We start from the raw sequence: 9,872 nt of genomic DNA, 5'->3' as shown, positions 1-9,872 counted from the left end.
GAATCTGCAAAAATATCTCCGCTGGAGACATTTATGCAGTTAAGAGGGAGAAAAACAATGTATGTGGTCTTCCTCAAATAGTAAGCTATTTTTTATTTCTTTTTCTTTTTTTCTTTTATTTTACTCTACAGTATTTTGTTGTGTTCCTTTTTTAGAAATTTGTTTAGGTAAGGTTTGTCTTGCCTCATAATTGCCTTAATTTTTAAGGATGTCAAAGGCTCTTAAAGCAAGCTGTCAACGTCTTGTTTAAGAAACACAGAATGCTATGAATTTTCTTGGACCATTGGGAGGTGCAAGAGTTTGATTGTCAATTTCATGGATGACAGGAGAATAAGCTGTACAGTTATAATAGAAACTGTATTTCTTCATTAGAAGAAAAAGTTTGGTGATAGTAAAAAAAAAATGATTGAAGACTGACTGAAGTGTAAAATGCTGGGACATTTATGAACTTTGTCTAACATTTTGGAAGAAAATAATGAATGATTAAAGGATTTTTCAGAAAGAGTATTGGAGGAATATAGACTGCATTGTCAGACAAGCAGCTGTTGCTGCTTAATGCAGACTTTTTTTATTAATTTACAAAGTGTGACCGCTAGTTATGGCAGTAGTGCGTTTTATCTGCAGTCTTTTTTATAAGCTTTCAAAAGTTTTTCAAGTCAGCTTTGCGTGTCACTTTGTAGAAGCTAGCTTAAAAGTAAATAAATAAATAAATAAAAATAAAAAAAAAATACAAGTAGATAGAAGCTTATCAGCAAAAAGTAAAAATGCATAAACAGCAATAGCTAGAAGAAATTGTTGACAATTTCTGTAGTCTTTCCCAGTTGTGGATCAAAATGCAGCCTATGAGTGGCCTGTTTTATACCAAAGACAAAGTGACATGATAAAACATTCAAAAAGGTAAGAGGTTGTTTTCATTATTTGACCAGTATGGCAGGACCAGTTCATTCATGCATAGACTTTCTTTGAAATACCTTTCAATAGTGTTTTGCTCAAATAAATTTCAGAATATACTTTCATACACAAAATGTATACAGACTTGAAGCAGAGACCGCTATCTGTACCACATAATTAATTATACTGAATACCCCAACAATTTCAGCCTTAACATAAGGGGTTCCTATAGCATTATTTTTTTTCCTGAATTTGATTTGTTTCTGTTTCTAATTATCACTGACCATCTGACCTTAGGATCTTGGATGAATTCATTGGTCCACATTTGCCATGCTCAAGTAGTGTGCAATCTCATCTCCTCTATTCTTAGCTTCTCTCCCTTAGCAAACCAAGTCAAATGATCCTTCTGCATGCTGCTTTTAAAATGATAACTGAGAACCTGCAAATAGTCATACTTCTGTTAATAAAAAAAATATACAAACAAAAAAAAGCCATTTTTTCTGACTGAAGCTATGCTGCTCATGTTATTTCATCTGATATCCTAGGCATGAGGATGACAGGAAAAATTATATTTTATTTTGTTTACAAAACGACTTATGTTCACAGCCAAAATATATAGCATTCAAGAGACAAAAATGGGGTAGTCATAAGGCATATAACATGTAATAATTTTATTGGAGGAGCAGATTAAGCCTAACTATAGACAATGATTCATTATAATTAACTTCCAAGACAAATTTTATGTTCCAATCACTTAGAAAGTTGATTTATATATATATATATATATATATATATATATATATATATATATATATATATATAAATATGATGGTTTGGTGGGAAGATTTTAACAACGTCCCCAAAAATCTGAAATAATACTGATGAGGCCACATATAAGTACATATAATTAGTAGCGACCAAACCTTTTCATTTGCTTCATTATCCTGGACAGTAAGATTAGATGGAAATGAGTGCATTGTGTTTCCATTCTGCAATTGGTCTCACAATCCGTTCAGGGTCACATAGGAATTAGAGCTTATCCCAGCACTGAGTGAACTAATTTCCAGTGATGAAATGCATTATCCTACAACCTAACATTGTTACATGAAAATCCCCTTCTGGAGTCCATTATGATCTGACTTGATGGTAGTATAACATTTATATCAAAATCTTAAACTATTATTTTTTTTTTAAGTGAGAATACAAAGTCCTTCCTTTATCTTTTATGTATACAATTTTGTGATTCTCTGCTTTATGCACACTATAATTCTAAATGATCTATTAATTTAAATGTTCTAATTTACATAACCGCATTTCAGAGTCATATGTCTAAAATGTTACTAATTTATCAGTTATCAAGGGTAGCACAGTGGCACACCAGATAGCATTGTTGTTTCAAAGCAAGAAATTCCCCAGTTTAATTCTCAGCTGGGGCGTCTTCTCTGCAGACTCTGCATCACCTCCCTGTGCTCAAATGGGGTTTCTTCAAGGTGCTCCAGTTTTCTTCCACATCCCAAAGACATGTAGTAAGGGGAGTGGACATTCTAAGCTGGCCATAGGTGTGAGTGTGCATGTGAGTGTGTGGTGTGGAAGAACTACTGCAGCAGGGCTAGCCACCCACAATTGTAAACTTTGACTCTAGGTGATTGTCACTGTTTAAGTGACACTCCAACCCCATGTGCAAAAAATGGAAAAAACGGGTTGTGGATAGATGAATAGATGAATTTGTCATCTTTATTGTTGCAGCAGGAAAATAACTAGATAAATCAGTCAATGGTAATTTACTTAAATAACAGCCATCATATTGCCTAAGTGTGAATTTGCATAAATATTAACATAGCTCTGATTTACATGCACAATGTTGTCACTACCTACTGTCTTAAAACCAGAAGACACAGGTTCCATTCCCTTTACTGCTGCTAACATATGATGTTGACCACATCACTTTTCTTTACCTGGATCACGTTGAAACTTTCATGAACAGATAAGATTTTGTTTGTGGGTTTTGTTATCAACACAAAAGTAATTGCAAGAAAACAATTAAATAAACATATATATGAGGTAAAATTTAAAAAAAAGTACTGCATAGGTTAGGTGTCTGATGGTGTCTTTCATATATTTAGGCTGTCTGTATCAGTTTAAGATTTCCCACACTTCTTACTATTCATTATTATGCGTTCTTAGATGAAATGCCTCATTTCTGTAGACATTGAGGCTTGAAGGTAGCTACCATGTGGCTAATCAATATGGTAAGACAGATTCACATTTATTTCCTAAACTTTTGCTGCTTAATTCACTCAAATGTGGATATTTAGAACAAACTCAGCTGCTAATGGTCATGCTCAGTGTTTCATAGTAAGACAGGGAAAACGGTATCATTAGCTAATGATTTAAATCACCAGTTTCAGTCTGTCCTGGGATGTTCCCACTGACTGTACATTACTTACATATTTGGAAAAAGCAAATATATATTCTGCACCTAAGTTTTAGTCATTCCTTCCTACATTGTAAACTTGATTGAACTAACTCTTTATTCATAAGAAACAATTTTTAAAGTCAGTTGCACTGATTTAGCACTCGCTGCTGTGGCATCTGTCCTTGTTTAACCCCCATATGTACCTCTTATAAGGGGTGATTAGCATTAAGAACATCTATGGTACAATAATCTAGATTTGGGGAAGAGCTTGCTCCTAACAAGCTGGATAGCACTCAAAATAGTGACAATGCAAAACATGTATTAGCCTTAACTTAAAAAGAAATGGTAATCTTTTATATATCACCAACAATGCCTGTGACGGCACCATGTTACTTCTTTAAATAAGTAATGCATTCACCATATATATTTCAGTAGCCTCTGCATTTAATATTTATTTAACTTATTGATGTGCCTGAAGACACCAACACAGATTACGGAAAACTAAAATTGAGTAGAGCTGTTTGATGCTACTGCAAAGTTGCAGTACATATAATAATCTTTAACCTTTGATTACATGAGATCTTTGGGAAGGTCCACATTTTGACATTGAAAAGGTGCTTATTCATAACTTACGTTTCTAATTCCATTTATGCAACAGGTAGACTTGGTAAATGAACAAACACTGCATTTCATTTATATCTGGCCATCTGGATACATTGCAGTTTAACGTGATATACACAGAGAGAATGCACTGTGTATATTAAAATGCGCTGACGAAAAGTTGCTGTTTATTCTATTGGGCTATGCAAATTGTTTTCTCTGTCCTTAAAAAAAAGGTGTTTTACTTACACTGTAATAATTTGTTGAAGTATTTTGTTGAAATGTGACTAATCTCACCATGGAAAAATACTAAATACTGTAGGCTTCCTGGTAAAATCTGACTAAAGAGTCACCCATGCTGCTTGAATTGCATTTATATGCAGTATTTGTATTTAAATCATGTTCTTTTTAATTTTTATGACCAGACTTGCATCCTCATGCATTTAATACCTGATTCACTCTTTTTCTACATAGATGGTCAAAATGAAACACTTCACAAGAGTTCAGTGTAAAGAACTGTTTAGTGAAAATTGTAAAGGGAATAAGATTTATAAAGTCTACATTATGAAAAAGATATATACATATTAATTCAGTCTCACTCATAAATACAGTTTAATGTTCAACTTTTTGGGGGTTTGAGTTTTGGCAGGGAGCTACTCAGTCCCTATGTAAAATCATATAGGCAGATGGTGTTTTAGAGAGCAGTAGTACAGGCAGAGTACTAAAGTAAATTATTGTTTGCTTATTACATTAATCCAGATTCATGTAAGCAGAATCAAAATCTGTATCTGGTCTCTCAGTCCTGCACAACAGCCACCCAGTCACTTGGTTCTCCTCAAGACCTTACTGCCTTATAGACTTGTCACACGTCTTCCTAATGAATCAGCTAAACTACAACATGTCTGACATTTTGGCAACTTATGTGTGTCTTTTGCATGGCCTTTGAATTAAAACCTCTTTACTTCCAAGGTGGAACTCTGTTCTCTATTTTTAACTGTGGACCCCGCCTATTCCATCAGTCCTTTATTCTGTACTTAAAGCTTTCATAATCCTGCTTCACATGGTTTGTGCAGCAAGACATTTGTTCTGCACCCCTCTTTGTTTCAAATAGAAGGACTCATATCTCATTCAAACTTCCACCATAACCCACTTCATCCATCTCCTTACTGTGATTGTTTGCCTTCTCTGCATGTTTTCCCATGCTGTAGCATCATTTTCCCAATAGGGAGTCCAAAACCACATACAGTGTTACAAGTACAGCAAAATTTGTAACCAAGCAGAATGGGGAACCACCTCCTTGTTCTTGGATTCCTTTCGTCTGGGAATACATTTAACCTCCTGTTAGCCTTTTGTCTCTATACGTAGTGATGCAATGCTGCTATTATCACAACATATAGGTCTTATACTGCACTGCCGTGTTGACAGCAGCTTAGTATGTTTCAGGTGCAGTGCTTTACATTTCCTGCCTTAAATCTTTGGTGGTATCTATCTGCCCATCTATCTAACCTCTTTATAACTCTTCCTAAGCTGTTGGTTATATTGATCACTGTGGTCAGGTCTTGGCATCTTTCAGTAAAGATGGATATTGTTTATGATGTCTGCTGCAGTGTCTGATACAAACACACTGATAAGTAATAGAATCAGCTGACAACTCTCTGGCGAATCACTGATAATACTCTGTTCTGCGATAAATTCAGCTTACTCTCTACCTTGCCCTCTTTCCATCCATCATCCTTTGCACTGCTTTTTCTCCTACTCCCAGATATTCAGGAGTACTCAATAGATGTCTGTGTCATATTATGCTAAGGGATTTGCTTAAGTTTTCAGAGGTTATTGCAATTGAGGTTTTGTGATTTCCAGAATAATCCAGTCACGAAACTGAACTAGACTAGACTAGTAGGTTTGTTTAACTGTAAATTTGTGCTTTTTTATATTATAAGGTTGGCTTTGAAGCAAGAAAGTCAGCAAACTTTCACTTGCTATTTTATCCATCACTTTAGAGATGATTTCACATTTACTGGCTACCAGTTTATTGGTTTGTTTCTCTACCCCTCATGGTGCAGCATCAGTGTAGCATGAATTCATACATGTACTATGCTTACTAAGACAATGTGCTGGACATGAATTCATACATGTACTATGCTTACTAAGACAATGTACTGGACATGAATTCATACATGTACTATGCTTACTAAGACAATGTGCTGGACATGAATTCATACATGTACTATGCTTACTAAGACAATGTACTGGACATGAATTCATACATGTACTATGCTTACTAAGACAATGTGCTGGATATGAATTCATACATGTACTATGCTTACTAAGATGATGTGCTGGACATGAATTCATACATGTGCTATGCTTACTAAGACAATGTGCTGGACATGAATTCACTGTCTTTTAAAGTCACCTTGTAGAGAAAAAGTGTCTTTAATCTGAAACTGTTTAGTGTGAAATATAGACCCACAATGAGACTGCCTGGGTTATTTTGCAATACATTATATTACTGAAGCCTTTATCCTTCAAAGGATCTTGTAGGGATATTTGAAATTTGTTGTTTTTTTTTGGATGGGAGACAAGAGAAAAATGTTTATTCCACCAGACTGTTTTACCTTATAAATATATGCAGATATATTCTGTGATTTTTTTTTTTAGTTGATAGTGTGACTTTAATTAAACTCTTGCAATGTCTATTCATAGTGATAAAGTATGACTAAAAAAGCCCCATTTCTGTTACTCTGTAGGAGCTCTGCTCTCATTTTAGCACTGTGACCAGTGAGCCACTAATTTCATTTTCATAGAGACATCTGGTGCAAAGAGTCACTATACAAAAATCTGTGTAGAAAAACAGTGAGTACTAAGAAAACGTATGATGAGAAAGAGTGTAATGATGTGATGATAAAGTGTTTGATACTAAATAACATATGTCTCCATTGTACACAGTTCCACTTATTGAAAAGTACCTAGATTTGAAAGTAATGTATTCACAAGGCATTATCTTATATCTTAGGACTCCCTTCAGCTGAAAAACAATAAAGGTGTACTATTCTGAAACATCAGCAAGTTTTCAAAGTGGATATTAAAAATGTAGGTCATATTATATAATACCAAGCATGAAAGTACAGAGCTCATGATAAAATAATTTTGGACAGATGACTCTGCCCCAAATGCTAAATTATCAATATTATTTATAAATGCCAGTTTTTTTAAAAAATCGCTACAAACATTTCATAAATGTCCTTTATTTTAATGGTTTGTTAATTTCTGTACATTTTGATCCAAATGATAATATTGTCATTCTCATGTTCCTGGGGCTTTCTGTAGAACTGTGGATGTTTGGATTAAACCTCATTTTCTTTAATGGAGCTTTCAATAAAAAATACAAAACTTGAAAAGAAGGAGCTTGTTTACAGGACTGACTTTGTAGACTGTTACAGAATCCAGTAACTCTGAAAGCTAACTGTAATGAATGATGACAAGAAAAACTCTGATTACCATGTCCTATGCCTTCAGAAATTCATTCATTGATGAGTATTTAAATGAAGATAACCTATAAAATTTCCAGTTTTCAAGAGTGATCTATCACTACAATGAAGAGATGTCCACCAGTGGTTCGAATGACATTTTCTTGCTACAGAGGTGAAATGACGGCCAAGTTCAATAATTATGTGTTCCTTCCTGAGATAGAACACTACATGTTCTCTTCCTGGGTACGTATTGCATATTTCATTGAAACACTTGCTTTTAAATTATTACAAAAAGGTTCAAGACAAGTGAGGGGAAAAAGCACAGAATAGCATCATGATAAGTTTGCCATGTTTGACAATATTAATTCCTTGCATTAATGGCATAGGACTTTCGAGACCTCAGTCCAATAAGCCGTATAGTGCATGCAGCAAGATGTGCACTATTATTTATTGTCTACAGATTCAGATGAGGGCTAGAAGAACATTCATACACCAAGCTTTATTAGCTATACCACATTTAAACGGTGGCTCATGCTTAGCCATATTTTATTAAAACTGGAAAATATTCTATATACTCATTCATTCCTGAAGTAATATACCCCACATGGGCTATTCTATACACTCATGCACTCTTCATTGTTTCATATAAACATACTGGAGATGAATATATTTTAATGTATCAAAATGATTAATTGTGTTATAAAGATTTGTTGTTTTCTATTAGCTGGTCTAAATGACAGCTTGAGTTCTCAAGTTTCACTGTGACTATCAATTTTTAGGTTCATAGATTCAGAGGTAAATACTAGCCTCTCTGCATTTGTGGGCCATTTTAAGACTAGCTGACTTCCCTTTTTATTCACAAATTAACCTATCACATTTGGTTATTGACTGGTGTTACCCATCCCATGGCCAATAATTATATATTATCCCTAATGAGAATTACTGGGATCATACCATAGATAATCTGACAGGACCCATTCATGGGATAAAGCATCTAGGAGCTGCCTTTGTCCATTAGTAGTACAGGAGGCAGCTCCGAGGTAAATCTTGTGTTACTCATCCATAGATCCAAGTTACACTTGAATATGGGAAAGGATTGTGGTTGTTTTATGTCAATGTTCCAAAGCAGCAGTAGCCAGTGCTAGATATACCTGTCCCTCCAAACCATTCTGTTGATGGTGCAGAAGATGTTTAGATCCCTAGACTGAGTATTTCTGATGCCATTGGAATTGCTGATAAGTGGTAAATCCATCAGTAATGAGTCAGAGGATGCCTTATATGCCAGACAAAGGTCACTTCTTAGCAATCTGTAGGATACCAAATATAGTGAAAGGAATTTGAGGTGGCCCATATAGGACATGTTGTTTAGGCCTTGTATCCTTTTAGTAAGGTATCTCTGTGTGCATTCCACATGCTGCATGTGTCTGAACAAATGCATGTCAAATTGGGCATTGTATATTGTACTGCATAATTATACATTATACTTTTAGTAAGCATATCCTGAATTCAGTCAAGTAAAAAATAAATAATTCTATTAGGTAATACAGTCTTCCAGTCATCCAGTGAAACAATATTCCAAAGATCACTGAAATCTAACTTCAAGGACCTTCTTAACAGAAAATTAATTAGTTATTACTAAAGAATTCAGTAGTGTTTTCATCAAAATCTTACATTTGAGACATCCACATATCTAGATAGCCCATGCCATGACTTTGTTATGCTTTATTAGCATCATTCCCTTGAACGTTAGCTGCTCAGCTCTGCCGCTACTCTAAACTCCTCTCTAATACCACCAGACAGGGCAAAAAAGACAATATGAAATCTTTGTTCCCAGTGTTATTTCCTGGCTGATGCTAATATTAGAGGTTCAGGGGGGAGCATAGAGTACATCCAGATCCAGCAGAATCATACATGTATGAAAGGGCTTTTTTCCCCCAAGCTGTACCCCAACATACTGACATTGTTATTTAGACTGGTGGGTGGTAATGAGGTGCAGTATGTGAAGACATGCACATTCTCTGCACAGAGAAGCAATGCCTCCTTAACCATCCCACACATGAATCTCAACAATCTTTTTTGAGCCCATGCCACACCATAGGTCTTCGGTGAGAGATCTGCCCTTCCACCACACACCCTTCCCAGAGGACAGGCATGAACTTCATTGCTGCATGCTCTGTGAGATGTTTTAGTCACAACTCAGCCTCAAGTCTTTTGGGCTGTAGACAAGCTTTATCCCACTATGCCACAGTGTCCCAGTGCCAGCAGAGATCATACACAGAGAGCACATAAGACGAGTTTATCTAGAAACATCACCCCATATCAATCCTTGTTATTGCTGGTAAAATTCTGAAGTCTCATATATAAGCAAAATATGTAGTGTCCACATGTCTGCCAAGGTTCCAGACAAATTGGCCACTCTCATTGCTTGTACTGCCTCTGGAAAGAGAAAAGTGCAGATAATGACAAGTGTGCCAGATGTTCAGACTGTCAAC

General features: G+C 35.4%; 1 protein-coding gene across 2 annotated transcripts in view; it reads left to right on the top strand.

The window, feature by feature from the left end:
• RBMS3 (RNA binding motif single stranded interacting protein 3) overlaps nt 1–7,311 on the top strand; it is a 3,568,139-nt gene extending 3,560,828 nt beyond the window's left edge. For both annotated transcript variants that reach the window (XM_044066764.1, XM_044066763.1), the window contains exon 14: nt 1–7,311. This exon is cut by the window's left edge and continues 316 nt beyond it. The gene's annotated coding sequence lies outside the window, so the exon portion shown is untranslated.
• Nucleotides 7,312–9,872: the final 2,561 nt, after the last annotated feature.

Source organism: Protopterus annectens, chromosome 3.part1, assembly GCF_019279795.1.
Source record: "Protopterus annectens isolate FY-2018-M chromosome 3.part1, PAN1.0, whole genome shotgun sequence".
NCBI lineage: Eukaryota > Metazoa > Chordata > Ceratodontiformes > Protopteridae > Protopterus > Protopterus annectens.
The sequence above is the reverse complement of the archived record's forward strand: the minus strand, read 5'-3'. Positions and strand labels throughout refer to the sequence as shown.